Raw genomic sequence first — 16,294 nt, 5'->3', positions numbered from 1 at the left:
TGGTTTTTCTTTTACTTTTCCTGAATATTTTTCGGAAAATTTGATTCTTCTTCAAGCGACAATTTTTCTTTTCAGTGTGGACCCAACAGGGGTCTTGCGACAAAAACTCATTATTTTAACGTCACAGAAAAAAAAAAAAAAAAAAAAAAAACAACAACAACAACGTTAAACAGTGTAGCAAATTATATGTGACATGAAATAAATTACCTTGAAGAAAAAAAAGAAAGTTGATTGAAAAAAATTTCCTCCACGGTTTTTTTTCTCAAGTTTCTACTTCAAATATTGTATTTTTACCGACGTAATTTTTCAGATTTTGTTAAAACTTTCAAGTAATTACTTATATATTTTTGAAATATTTCCTGAAACCCATGATTAAGTACTTAAAATCATCCACGAGAACACTTAATTTTCCTCTTATGCGGGGTAACTATAATTTTATTTTGTCTTGGAAAAAAAAAAAAAAAAAAAAAAAAATGTATGATGTTGAAAATAAAAAAAATAAACAAAACATTAAAAACAAAAAAACAAACATTTCGAGTTCTTCCATGCAGTACTTAGGGTATAGATAACTCAGGCTCACTGCGACTGCAACAGCAACAGTAGCGCGCGTTTTCTCGTCAGCATGCAGCAGGCATGGCGTGGCTGCTCGCCATGCAGTAGCTCGAGCGCATGTATAAATATATGTATACATACATGGCCCATGGCGGCACCCAGAGCCAGTTCGTTTTGGAGCAGCAGCGGTCTCTCTGTTGCTATGCCGGCTTCTCCTGCCGGCTCTCCACTGCCTGCACTGCCACACCACCTCCTCCTCTTTCCCTCCCCTCTCTCTTCTCTTCGTCGTCGTATAATAATAACGGTATAGTGCAGTCGTCGTCTCTCTCTGGCTACCTATTTCGCTATCTTTATCCCTCTCTCTCGCTCTCTCTTTAGTCCTTGCACCCCTTCTAAGAGTCAACCCCCCATTTTCTCTATCCCCGTGTCCTCTATCTCTTTCTTTCATACACACGCTTGCGAATACACCCCCTTGCTGGGATGGGCGAGGAGAGAGAGAGATTTTAGCGCGCTGTACCGTCGACCGACGTCCTGCAGGATAGGTCCTTGCGTTTTTCGCCCCCTGTACGCCAAGGATCCCCTCCCTCCTCGCGTCCACCTTGTCTTCTCTTCCACTATCAGCTCTCTCTCTCTCTCTCACTTCATGACATTATGTATATGTATGTATGCGTATTGCGAACCAAGAAGTGTGGAAGAGTCCTGCTGGATAGCTGGCTGGTTGAATCTTTTGGGGCTCAGAAAAATGAAATGAAAACGCAAAACTCGCGCCCAAACGACGTTTCGTTGAACGAGTAGTAAAAAGAATTGGTGGGGGGGGGGGTGGCATTGGAGATTAAGACGCTCTGGACAAAGATGGAGGAACGAGAGCGAGGGGGGTTTCTTTTTTTTTCACTGCGTTGCTAATAGAGAGGTGAAGGTCTTGATATATAATTGGGGGAAAAAAATAAGGAGGGAGCGTAATTTTTTAAATACTAAAATATGAAAGTTCTAAGAGCAAGTTTCTGCAGTAATAAATGTTTATCTCACGGTTTTTTGGTTGAGATTTTTTTTCGAGGTGCTTGATTAATACTTCGTCCATGATTTGTTTTTTGAATTTTAAAAAGATATCGTCTCTTTTTTAGTATTAATATAAATTTTGCCCCCTGCTCGCTTTGCGTGCCGACGCCTGATTTTTAATCATACGTATCTCTAAAGCAATTATTTATTCCAAATAGAATGATTAAATTTCAGTCAATTAATTTGATTGTACCGATAATTTCAATTTTTATTCACTTAGCTAAGTGCTTTTTTTTATTATCAAACTTTTGAATTTACCCGTTCAAAATCAGCCTAAGCCAATCACGTCACGAGTATAGGGCTTCAGTCACTTGACTTTTTTTTATAAAGAAGGACAATATCTCTTCAATATAGTCCGTTTTTTAACTCAATATAATATTTTCATTACATGAATAGTTTTTAATCATTTGAAAATAGTCAATAAATATTTACCATCAATGGTAAAGGCATTTATAGTGTTTCGAGAGATTGGGAGATTATTCCTGTATTCCTGCACTTTGATAAACTACGTGTGTAATATAACAGATATCTGTATCACTTTCTTGCATATCATCTACTGGAGAGACATTTATTAATGTTGATTTCTTCAGGAAGCATTAAAAAAATGAATATAGTGTTTTATTGTATTATCTGATCCTGGCACGATCAATTACATAATATATAAGAAAAAAAATAATTTAAAGTTAATTCAATGTGATACTCTCTGTTTAGGCTATTTTACAACCCGCGACATGTAAATAGTCTTGTTGACCTGCCAAAAGTGAATGAACGTAAATAAATAAATACAGCTTTCTCCCTCTCTAATTTTTCTTGTAAAACAATTTGTTTTTAGTAGATAATCGTGGTGAGAAGTTATTTTTAAAATGGAACTAAATCCAAAGAAGGGGGAGGTTGAAAGTATAGACATGCCTCTATTACAAGCCAGTATTGTAACCGAAGTTGCAAGACCCGTGTCGAAAAACCTTGTACTTACGTCATCAGTTTTTTGCAATTTCTGAAAAAATTTAATTTGTTCACCTTGTTTCGCTGTATAAGAAAATTTGAACAAAAAAAAATTTTTTTTCTGGAACTCTTTGTTGCAGAATACATCAGACATGCTATCGGATATGCAATGACCTTGACGGCATCATCACGCAGCATGAATGAGCCTCGTCATTTTTTTTTCTTCATACATGGTATATAAATAGATCGTAACGAGTAATACAGTATGAATCACTCACACATGGCTGTTTCCTTTATTTTTGTTATAAAAAGAGGTGCGGACGAATTTCTTGAAGCTCTGGTGTGCAACGTATTATTATTAAGTATAAAAGTGGAAACAAACTGTGTGCATCTCTTTTTTTGCTTTCATTACAGGTATATTGTTGTTGGGTTATTTCTACGTCGAATGTTGTTGGTTTTTGTAAACTACACAGATATTGTCTTATCGTAGATTATAGCGTTTTCGAGCTATGACTAACTAGTTTTTGGTTAAACTACATTCATGTACAATGAAACTTTCAAGATTTTTAATTGTTGTCAAGTGCAATAATGGTGCAAACTTGTACTGTTGTTCTATTAGTTTGATAAAAAAAAAAAAAAAAAAAAAAAAAAAAAAAAAAAAAAAAAAAAAACTATTTAAAATTCCTTTCTCGTTTTACCTATATATGCTGACACAGTATTAAAATTGACGATAGTGTATACTATTTTCTTAACATTTAACATATTTTTTATTTCACCTTAATTTTATGAAGATATTGCTCAATCATAAAAAATTAAAGGTTATGTTTATATGTTGTCTTACACATCTCTATTTGTGCACCTCGATAATTTCGTTTCTCGTTAGAAAACCTGAGAGAAATTCTTATTTTTGACTTTTTAGCTTTCCCTTTGAGATGAAACGTTTTTTATGGTTTTCGAAGGTTGAGTTGTCATTGTGATTTTAAAATATTCCATGCATGCTTATTTTAATATTTCAAATATACAATGCTTTGAAAGTTTTCACTTTGATTACGTAAAAGTTTACACATAATAGGATTTTACAAGGGATGTTATCGGGATCCAAAAAAATCACGTGATCTTACGCGTCATATATACACACATACACACCATTCTCTATAGTATATCCTTACTGCGATGTGTGTGTGTGAATTAGTGTATGAGGCTCTTTTACCGTCAAGCTTGAATCAGATGGCGCCAGGGCACGTCGCGGCTGTCATGGCCGTCTCACTCACACAACATTACTTTTCAGTATTGTATGTACATAGGAAATTAAAGTGTAGTGGTAAAGCGCAATATTTGAAATTTTGAAATGAATAAGGAAGACAAGAAAGAATATTATGGGAGCTTAAAAGTTTCAGAATTGAAAAAGCTTTTAAAAGGGAAAGGAGCAAGAGTCAGTGAAAGAAAAGCAGAACTCGTGGACAGGTAAGCCATGACTTGGGAGCGGCAAAAATGTTGGTCTCCCAATTGCTTCGAGCCACTTTTTTTATCACACAATCAGAAGGAAATTTAAATTTCACTTTCTTATCGCAGGATATTACACTGCACTTCATTTTTCCTACTATCTTTAAACGTAAATGCAAACAAAAATTGTCTGCAAACAACAGCAATCATTTACAAAGGTTATGTCTTCTGCTTTGCTCATCACACAGATAGGCTCACGGACACAATACACAACTGTAAATTTGACGGTGTGTAAGTATGACAGCCGCGACGTGCCCTGGCGCCATCTGATTCAAGCTTGACGGTAAAAGAGCCTCATACATGTATAATATATTACATAACTGCAATATAGCTATCAACTGACGTGACATCATTTGGACCAGCAAAAGATATGAAGGGAATACGGATCCTTGGTCATAACTATATAGTTCGTAATGAAAAGACTTTTTCATGCTTTAGGTAAAAAAAACAATAAAATTCATAGCGACAGTTCTACAACATATGAATAGCACTGATAAATACACTCTCAGTTTTGATCTCGGTTTTGATGATTAAAACTACTAATAAAGTTACATTTTAGTTGACGAGTACAAAAAAACTCCCAACTCTTGAATCTTCCCAGTCTAAAAATAATAACAAAGCTTTTAAAAGAAAACCAACTTTGAAAAAGAATGTAAAAAAAAAAAAAAAAAAAAAAAAAAAAAATATTTCAGTCTTAAAATAGGCCTACAGATGGTGTAGAGCAAAAAGGGCTGAAGCGTGCGTACAATGTCCCATGCGCTCTCAAGGAAAAGAATAAGAAAAAAAAAAAGATAATAAAGTGGAAAAAAGCCATTCATCGGAATGAGTCGCAAGGCCAACGACTTTCCGGTGGTGGTGGTGGTGGTGTCGATGGCGAGTGAGAGAAAGACTGAGCATATAAATATACCTAAAGGCAAAGACAATAACGGTGAACGACTATATAACTATACTATAAAAAGACGTCACCTTCATTGTATATTGAACCTAAACACAAATCGTGCAGTAGCCCGGTAACCCCTATGATGCCAAAAGCATGAACGTAATTTAACATAAACATATTAAACAAAATATACTTGAAATATAAAGCAAATACACTTAATTTATTGTCAATCAATCGTGATATGTTCATAAAAAATAGAGTACATAATTATTTTCTATGTAATGTACTCGTACGGTGCTGAAAAAAAATTTGTTTGAGTTCTATGAAAGTAAATTTCTTAGGATTAAGAAAATATTTGCTAGAATGATCCCGAAAATGGTCCTAAGTAAATAATATCTTTAATTAATTTATACTTTTTTACTTGAAGAAAAAATTAATCATAAATAAGGAAAAATTCTGAATGTAAAAATATATCATCTTTTTTGTAAATATTTACTTGAAACTATTTGAAATATTTTTTTGATTCTAATAAATGTTTTCTCTCAGCGTACACCAATGTTTTGTCGTCGCTAAGATTGATAAATCTTATGTATACAAGAGGCTACATGATTGCGCATGATTGGCTACTAATTTAATGCTGAGGTATTCTAATTACTTCTTAAGATTTGTTCAAGCCCCTTTTGGTTCGGTTCGGTTCTCTTAACAAAATATACCTATATATACAGAACCAGTTCTGTTTGGTTCCCTATATATAGGTATATTTTGTTAAGAGAACCGAACCGAACCAAAAGGGGCTTGAACGAACCTTTAATATTTTTCTTACGATACATATACATCTAATAAAACGTTTGAATGTGTTGTATTAGATTTCACGTATACGAGAAAGCCCACGAAAACCTTTATTCCACGAATTTGTTTTTCATTCTCCAAGCACATTAGTAAAATACATATTTACTGAGATTTAAAATAGAAAATAATGTAGAAACTAGATAGTTGTATTTATTTATTTTTTTAATTCATTACAAGCTTTACATTTATTTTTAAATTAATAAACAAATTGAAAAATTTTTTAAAACTTTGCACCCGTTTTACTAGAGAATCATATATCCTACATTATTAAGAAAATTTTAATCATATAGTGGTTATTATTTCCGAGGAAAAAAATTTTATCTCTAAGATCAAGGAATTCACTAAATTTCTATGTCAAAATCACTCCCTAAGTTTTTAAACTTAATTTTTATCTGCTTGATTTTCAAAAGTGATGATAAAAATTGTAGAAGTCATATTTGTATTACCATTAAGATTATTTCACTTGATAGTTTAAAAAAAAATGTATTTGTTTTTAACAACTATTTTTTGAAACAATTGTTCAAAGTCGCTCAGAGCTGTTTGACGTACATTAACTGCAACTTGTTGAGCAAATCTCGAATTAAAAAACTGTATTCGCTGTGTGCAGTAATCTAAAACAGCGTAAAACAGCATCACCTGCACGGCAAAAAAGAGGTTATGCTGGATAACACGATTAAGTACATAGCCTGTTATTGGCTGCAAACTTTGTTTATTGTTTTTTTGTAGTTTTAAAGCATTTTTGATACTTGAAGTATAGATTTTCAGTGTTGAGAATTTGTATTAAACAGAAAACAAGTTTTTGTTATATTATTTACTTATTTATTATTTTTAACTTAAGAAAATAATTATTATCTGTTTGAAACAAATACTTGACACTGAAAATCTATGCTTCAAGTATCAAAAATGCTTTATACCTACAAAAAACAATAAACAAAGTTTGCAGCCCATAACTGGCTATGTAATCGTGTTATCCAGTATCGCCCCCTTCTTGCCTGCATGCAGGTGGCGCTGTCTCAAATTACAGCACAAAGCGAATATGACCATTCTTGGTGTCTAAACTGTTGAATCGTTTGACAAATACAAATATATTAATCTCCTTCGTAAAATGAAAATTTTTATATCGCAAATATCATAACTGCCCATTTTTCTTGCGACTAAATAAAAAAAACCCGGAGACCACACAACTGATGACTACCTTGGCCTCGTCGAATGATTGTTGGAAGGGGCAGATCAAGTAACCTTCTTATGTACGTCCACACAAAAAAAAAAAAAAAAAAAAAAAAAGTGATTTATATACTACGATAACCAAGCCGATCTTGTCTTGCAGACAGTATAATATACCCAAGCCATCGAACTGTGATTTTTCAACACCGTAGTCGTCGTCATCGACTCGAACCGAGTATATACAATGTCGTGCCATGTCCACCAATTACCCTAACCCTCACTCCAAACTTCCAAACGGCTTCTGACTCCTTTCCCCAAGGCATTTATACGGAGCTATACCTCCTGGTTGCCCTCAGGTGCAGAACTGATCGTAAAACTCGAGAACAAATCTTTTGCAAAGTTGACCTGATCGGGAATCGCAGCCGTACCTCAGATCAGCTTCTCATCAACGAACTGCAACCACTCCCACAGATCATGAGTATATTTTGAGTCAAATACTTTTCCTTGATCACATTTCGTATCATACGTCCTGTCAAATCTTATCGATTAGTCGTACTTACTACTTCGAGTCGTGTACTATATACATATCCTAGTGATTTTTGTGAGTAATCGAATATTTTCTTTACAAAATTTGCACACGTAACTCGACCAACTTTACTCAATTTCTTACGCTTTCACGAAAAACTGAATCAATCTGTAAAATAATACATTTGCAACATACTAAGAACAATAGACTACAACGAGTACGGAAATTCAGAAGTTTTTTTTTTTTTTTTTTTGAGAACTGGTCCTTGTGAGCTACTGCCCTACTACTGTACACATAGTCCGCTATTTGCTGCTATTACGAAAATTTTTGTATCGTGAACACACGATGAATCATTCATAAGCCAGTGGCGCACTCGAAATATTGAAAAAAGTGTGACGCGCGTTCATGTCTCAAAAGTAAGTGACCAACTTACCGACTCGTTCTTTTCTTTTTAATGAAGTTTGCTGTTTTTCGTAATATTGTGTGCGCATATTCCGTACACAATTATGCTCGTCCACTCATAAATATACTTCTTTGTCCTGTGATCGCGTGCAGATGAACAAACCCAGTATATTTGGCGCGATCTCAATTGTTGCGACTAATTTTATAATTCGATTTTTTTTAACAAAAACGACGCCACTAAATGTCTGAGTCATAAAATAACTCAATACAAACATGCATTCCTTACGATCTTTTTTTCACATTAACTGCATTAAAAATGGTTTTTTTTAAACTTATTTCTTTTAAATGGATTAATCACATCCAAATCGTTTTCCTATCTCATGTTGTCACAATTGAACTTATTCAATTTGGAAATCGGTCTTTTCAAATAGGATTTTCAATAAAATGAGATCCTTATCCTTACGGTTTATAAAATACTTTTTATTCCAAACATGTAACAAACAACCCAATTAACGACACCACGCAGGATTAAGCTAGGAATCAATTATACCCAACGTGTAATTCACGCGTATTACAAGCATAATACACACGTGTAATAACTTAACGGGTTATTCTTCTAGTGCTCTATCATGTTTTCTACCTTATTCTTTAACACGTAAAATACACGATCAAGTTTGTTTTTGGCCTATTGGACTACGGTCTTGATGGCTTAAAAAATAAAAATAAATAGAAATAAAAATATTTATTTTTCTACGAACAGCTTGAACTAAAAAAATATTTATATGGTCAAGTTGCTTAGATGTCTTTATTTATTGTACGACAACATCGAACAAAAACAATTTTATTGCTAATTCGAACACTTTCCACAAAACTTCGTTATATCATCATACCTATGTATCGGATGTAAATCCGCAGTACACTCACACATACAATACACAACAGAAGTCGAGGACAGGGACGAGGATGTACAGATTGTAACGCGAAACTTTAAATTGGCCACTGGATTTTGCTTCCTTGAAGCAGCAGAAGTAACGATGTGGAAGTAAAGAGTTAAAGAGTCACGCCGTAACGCTGACAATCCTTCTTCCGCGGCCTCCCTCGCGCCACTTCTTCCTTCACACCGTGGACCAACACGTTTTAAGCACCTTAAAAAAAAAAAAAAAAAAAAAAAAAAAAAAAAGGTGCAGCCGTGAAAATTAGAGGGCTACTCCAAACTTTTCCCCTGTTTTTTATTTGCATAAAGTGTATACTTTTGTGTGCGTGCCCAGCGTTGCGACTTTCAATGCCGTTCTCGCGTGCGTTCTGTCTTCTGGTATGGGTATGGTGCCTCCGTCTGCCTTATTCTATAAATTTCCTCGATTTTCCCCACTTTCCTTCCTTTTACTTTTTCTACTTTTCCAATGTTTTATTTTTCCTCTCGGTGTCCCCATGTGTACATATATACAGACACATATATGTATAGATGTCATACGTTATACTGCCTCGATTACCGCATCACCACCGCATAGTCGGCAACGGCGCGGGCGTGGGAGTCACAGTCGTTTCCGTATATTTTATTATTATCATATGCGAGCAAGCGATGTGTAATAGCTGCCGCATAGTATGCCTAGTGCCAATTATGACCTGGTGACTGCAACTTTGTTGGCTGCCGTGTACGACCAACGACCCACGATGGTCGCAAAATTTTTGGCATTGCGTTAAAAAAGAGAAAAAAATGAAGAAAAAAACAAAGTATCGCTTCTTCTCTGTGAAGTGTATGTGAAAACTATTTGGTACTTCGGAGACCCTACGCTTGCCAAAATTACGAGTTACTAAGTCTAAAAAAATATCTATTTCGGTAGATAGCTCCTGCATACAATGGAATTGCTAAATCAAGATCTTTTTTAATTTTTTTTTAGTTTTTATTTTTTATCATTGGCAAGAATACCTATGAAATTACATTCTCTTTTTATCACGCGGTGACGCGTGTGTACATGCGGTGCGTTCAATTGTTGGGCGTCTACTTACTGGCGCCTGCGGCGGCGGGTGATGATAATTGCCATTATCGACGATGTATTTTTAATCGCAATCGTCACTTGGTTCTGCTGTCACAGCTGCTCTTTTATTCGCATGTTCCTGCTTATCTGCGTCCAAGCGGTTTGAATTACTTTTGCTACGTAATGCCACGAGGGCCTTTTTTTCTACCGCGCATTTGCGTCATTTGGACTAATTATTGCCTCGTTTGATGCATGTGTGATGATGATGAGGAACTTGAACATTTGGTATCACTACGTGCATCGCTATTTGTTAAGGTTTTGGTTGTTGATTTATTTTATGTTTGGTTTTTTGTGTTTTTCTCTTTCAATCAGTTTGTAATACATGGTGGTTCACAAATCCACACATGATGCATTAATTAGTTAACAAACATTTCAATGAAAAATAACGGAACTTACGCAAACAAAATTACATTAAATTCTAGAAAGTTGTCTACGACCCTGAATAGGGCCATTTTTGTGACATATTTTTGTCCTATTGCCGTGAACAACGTATTGGCCTTTTTTCTATAATGTTTATATATATATATATATATATACATATACACTTGTACTCATCCATATCAATTTTTATTTTATCTAACACTGCTACTGCAGTTGTGAATATGACCCTAAGTTCTTAAGTTTACACATCTACGGGGTAGAAGAAAACCCACAATATGAAGGAATATAACAAGGAATTGATTTTTATATAAAAAAGAACGTACATAAATTCGCAGTATTGCAGTATTGGATTTTGATGAAACTGTAGGAAATCACAATAAAAGGGTGGGACACCCGTAGATTTTTGCCAAATTTCCCACGAATAAGTACACTGAGCTGGAAACAAAATTTTATTGTTTCTGTTCGACGATACCCTCAAGGATTTTTCATTTTTTACAACTTCTCGTTAATCCTGCCATAAAAGAATTGACTTTACCATTCCGTCCCCAAACAGCAACCATTGACACGTACTCAGGATTGTCAATCGCAACTCTTGTAAGTATATTATGTTCAATAAAAAAAAAAAAAAGGTTCATTGATGACCCCGTAAATTGCACACTCGGTGTGATTCAGTGCAGCATGGATACACCGCGACGAAATGAGTAATGTCCCAAAAATTCAGAACGGGAAAGAGAGAGTGTAAATTCCCTTTGACGGCCCTATACAGTATAGGGAGAGAAGAGGAGCGCAAGTGTGTATGAAACACGAGTGCAAAGAACGAAACTATACTGCCGGGCAAGTGAGAGTGAGGGACGAGACAGCACCGGCAGCGCACGAGAATGAGCGGCTGAAAGTCAGAATGAACGGCGGAGCCTCGTTTGTTCCGCGCGCTGCGGCCGCGGGGCAGGGGGAGGAAGTTGTATTCAAGAAAATGAGGCGCGAATCCGAGAAAGGAGGAGAGAGAGAGAAGGTCAGAGAATCGGGGAAGACGGGGGGGAATGGAAGTGAAAAGAGAGGAGTAGAAGACTGTTGCTACTGTTTGGTTGCAACGGAGAAAGAGGAGATTACCTCCTCTCTTGCAGCGTCAAACGGCGGCGAGCGCACTTTTGGTGAGTAAAGTACTTAAGGGCGAGCGCACGGAAATAACGCGCACACACGCGTGCTTGCAGGCTACGTGGTTCTTGTTGTTATTTGCTTTAGGTATACATTCATTCAGAGTCTTCTTCGTCACTGACATCTTCTTTCATCTTGGTGGTGACGTAGTGGAAAACGCCCTTAAACCTGTGTACTCGCCACGGCTGCTGCTGTTACTATGCGAACCCCCCACCCCAACACTACATTTCGTAGCAGAGTCGTGTGATGGATGATTGTTGGTGGGGTACGTTACGTATACATGAGCAGGAGTTGAAGAATCTTGTAACTCTCGCGATCTGCTGTTCTGGGGACTCACTTCTTCTGTTGCCTGTGCTCCCATTGACAAAAAATGAGCTACCATAAGTACAGTATATAATACATATAGCTCGTTGTTTGAGTTTAGTTCATTTTATAGGGATCGAGAACTATTGGTGCTCAGCGATGGGGTATTGGCAGTCTCCGAAAGAAAATAATCTTTGAAATAATTGTGCTAACACCGTTGACTGTTGTCAACCCATCACCCGGGGACTTTTTACTTTTTGAAACCTGATTTTCACTCAGCTGAACTGTAATAATAGTCCTAAAGATAACATTGTTCTAAAGAGTAAAAAATAGGGGTTTCCTTGGTAAGAAAAAACATTTTCTAGACGCCTATAAAGTATGTACACTACCAAAACAGTAATTTTATGACTTTTCTTTTCTCACAGTACATCTAAAACTTCACTTTATGAGTACAATGAATTATAATTGGTTCCGTGTTGGTATCAATGTCAAACTTTAATTCTACGGAAATCTATTAATGTTAAGATCAAGTGTGAAACTCAATGAGTCACAGCGAAAATAATATATTCTCTTAGTTCAACTGTTGCGTTTTTACTATGAATCATAACTATTAGTTTAATGTACAGGGTGCCTTGAAATATTGTCATATCGGTGTCTTCGATAAACTTAGAAGTGATGAACCTACTTATGAAAGACCAATTAGTTGATACGTTAATTGTCATCATTGTCATGCACATAGACATACACAGACTATACGATATTAAATTCTAATGGCGGTTCAAAGGTTACCATACCATTATGAGAATCAACAAATTGATCTCTCAGTGTGCCAGCAATCCCAACTGGAAATACAACCCTGCAACACCAGCCAGCGAGTGTGTATGTGGAATAGGCACACATAATAACATTTTAAACGTGATGGATCTTGCATTGTTAAAAGTGGGGAGGGTGGCGGGTGGGGGGAGAGAGTTTTGGTAAGGTCGTGCGGACGGAGGAAACATGAATGAAGTCCATCGCGAGACGTAAGGGGGGGGGCAAATATGCTTGTTGGCTGTACGTATCACCGCCTGGTATGTGTGCATCAGGGAGGCCGACGCTTACGTGACCTCCTCGCGGTGCAACAGCGGCTCCCAACCTTGCGTGTAATATTGTGGACACTGCCATGTACGAGTATATGATTACGGAATTTCTCTCTGCTGATGCTTTTTCGTCACTGCAGGGGTTCAATCGGGGTATTCGATATGTCGAGAGTGAGATAAAACGTGGTGTAACCGTAACGTATTTCGAATGCAGTTTAAAATGATTGACGTCTTGATACAACTACACTTTTTCGATACTTATATTGTGATAATATCGCACAGCACTTTTTTTCCCTCGCTTGGCATTTTATTTTTTTCTTCCCCTCTTGATGGATCAATGCTCGTATGGTCGAGACAAAAGACACGCGATGCTCCTTAATAAACGTGTAATAATCATTCGCTGTATACATTGTAAGGAGCACGGCGAGGAGCACGGTTGGTCCATCAATGTGTTGTGGCACAATTGTGGCCAATGTTGAATTTTTATTAAGAAATTCCATGAAAATTAAAGCTCCTTCAATTGTAACTCCCGCAACACCGGACACCCATCAATAGGCAATGACGTTTTACACTTCGAACCTCAACTGGAATCTCATTGACAAACATTTTTGACACCTTCAGATCTCGAGTTAAAGCTTGTTTCGCGCACTTTTAATTGATGTTTTTTTTTTTTTTTTTTTTTTTGTAATTTTTCCCAAACTTGAGTGGAAACTGTAAGAGATATGCAACAATTGTCACTGATTATGTTTTTTTAATGATGTTATAATGTATTGTTTGTTTGTCTGTGGCGGGATGAGTGAAATCTTTTATTTGATTTAAAAACCTTCTTCTAGATAAGCAGATAAAAATGTTTTTCATGACTTTTTGGCGTTTTTTGTATCCCCAATAGGACAAATTCAATATGGTGAATAAGGTGCGAAACCTTACCTGATCACGGCAATCACAAAAGACCATACGTATTACTCTGGTAGATATTTGCTGCCAGGTGTAATGAATATTTTTTGACAAATTTATTATAAATTTTTTTTTATCATCATTTGTTTCTTATTCAAAGTGACAGATTTACTCAGACCAAGTTTGGTCGCTCTTCGCTTTCTCACAGGCTTGTCTTCCCTTACTTGTCTGTATCTACTTGATTCATTTCGCAGACTAGAATCTCTCGGAATGCAATTCAAAATGTTATATTGAAGATTCATATTCATAACTAAGTATTTGTATCGAAAAAATAATAAAAATACACTGTTATTGATGAACTAAAAAGTGGAAAATAATTTTTCATCATACGCAGGACTGACGACAAAAGCGCATGAGTCATGGAACCATCTGTTGAAACGTATACATTGGGGACTCTCGTTTTCACAAATAACAACGTAATTTTACTTTGTATTTTGTTTATTTATTTTTTTAAACTTCATTATTCATCTTGGCGTATTTTTGTTTTGAAGACCAAAACCACGAGAGAAACCCCTTCTTTTCCCAATTCAATTTCCTCCTTAACTGACAATTTTTTTTTTTTTTTTTTTTTTTTTTTTTTTCGTAGTAAATTTTGACTTACGCAAACTTGCTTATTTTTACCAGTGACTAATATACAAAGGTAAAAAAAGGACCATCAATCGAACTTCCCCAACACTATAACAGCAATACACTAACGAAAGTCACCCCCACACAGCGAGGTCCCGCACACACGACGACGAGACGCTGCAGCCTCCCACCCGAACCGCGAACTGCATGGTCTAGGCTCGACGTCCTCTCTCCCTCTCTCATCCGCCGCTGTCAATCGATTCGCGGCTTCGCCCGTGGGCACACTCCTCCTGTCTTGAATATCTCCTCCTCCCCCCGCGCTCTCTTTGCTCTGTGCTCCAGTCTGTCTGCACCCCCCCCCCTGGAATGTACATTCATATATACACATAGAGTAGTAGTATACTATCGTTTTTCCGAAGTGCACGGCAGGAGCCGAGTCGCGTGGCGAGTTCCTCCACAGCGGCAGACATGCAAATGAGCGAGCGAGAGTTGTGACGTTGCCCGGGGGAGGGGGTGATGAGTGGTTCGGGGGCTGATTACTACGTGCGGCTTAGTACCGGGGCGGGTTGTGTGGGTGTTGGGAGAAAAAAAAAAAAAAAAAAAGTCGTAGTAGGTGGCTGGCTGGCGCGTAGTAGAGAGGAGATGCAGGGAGGAGGAGGAGGAGGGAAACGGACGGAAAATTCAGCGATGAAAGAGTACATGCGAGAGATGGCGGGGGAGGGACTGAAAGGTAAGAAGGGGCGGGGGGGAGCAGACAGGTGAGCGAGAGGACGACGGCGACCTCCCCACTTTTGGCGTGTAAAGAGAGAGAGAGAGAGAGCCTCGTGAAGGGAGAGGGAGGGAATGGCCTGATTGAGAGCCTCTACACGACCGCGTTAATGAATGATATTTTTTTCATTCAGCCGCGCCCTGGCCTACATTTCGCTCGCTCGGGCAGGCGCACCTCGCTCGCCTCCTCCCTCTCGGCTGTTGTTGGTGTAATACTCGTGCTCGTGTGGCTGCTATACACACACATATGTACACATACGTATGTGTATCTATATATATATTTCACTTTCCTGTGCGCGCAACACTGCACTTCGATCTAAACGCGCTGTCCCAGCCCTCCTTACTATATGCTCGATCTTCCCTCCATGGGCTGCTGCTACTCACTACTGCTGGGGTTGAAAATTACTCGAAAATTGGTGCGATAAAATGTAGTTTGTCTAGTATAAGTCGTTGTATAAACTCCCTACAAGTCTTAAATGCCTCCTGACGTTAAGTAAATTAGCAATTACGTACGTGCTTATAGGAACTAATTATAGACTGATTATACTATAATATTTTCGAGTGATGACGATGAGATCTCGAGCAATCGATGAGACATCGCATGTTTCGAATGCCACGATTTGTTGATACGAGTATAAGCTTGCTACAATGTGTCTTGTTATTGGAGAAAAAAAAAATAAAGAGACGAGGTATCAACGTGGGTGGGATTTTCCAATTTACGCACAATCGTAGCAGAGTTTTCCACGTACGATATAGTATATACGCGTTGAATATGCGCCTACCTCCACATATATCGCCATATATGCACCTAAAAACTATTTAAGTATACGAAAATTTTTCATCTTTTGGTTTTACTCTACTGGCCGAATGTCTGACCGTGTGTTGACCTGTACTACTGAAAATCGTCACTTGTCTATTAATACTACTGCTACGTGTGATTTATCATGATGTAAATTTATTTTTCATCATTTGCAGGATTATGTAACAATATAGTTATTATTATTATTATTATTATTATTATTATTATTATTATCATCTCTATAAAATATATACCTAAAGTACTATACAGTAGACTAATAGGCTGAAGTCATGACATAAAAAAAAGGAAATTTATACAAATCACTCTAATCGGTGAAAACTCGATGCAAGTAGAAAAATTGTTTAACGATATGTTAACACA

General features: G+C 36.9%; 1 protein-coding gene across 2 annotated transcripts in view; it reads left to right on the top strand.

Annotated features, from left to right (window-relative positions):
- mnb (minibrain) overlaps positions 1-16,294 on the top strand; it is a 119,592-nt gene that overhangs the window by 61,902 nt on the left and 41,396 nt on the right. The gene's annotated exons all lie outside the window — the stretch shown is intronic.

The sequence above is a fragment of the Copidosoma floridanum genome, unplaced genomic scaffold, assembly GCF_036245765.1.
Source record: "Copidosoma floridanum isolate Cflo_tuat_1 unplaced genomic scaffold, Cflo_Japanese_pri ptg000013l, whole genome shotgun sequence".
Lineage (NCBI taxonomy): Eukaryota > Metazoa > Arthropoda > Insecta > Hymenoptera > Encyrtidae > Copidosoma > Copidosoma floridanum.
Note: the sequence above shows the minus strand (reverse complement) of the source record. Positions and strands in the feature narration are given on the sequence as shown.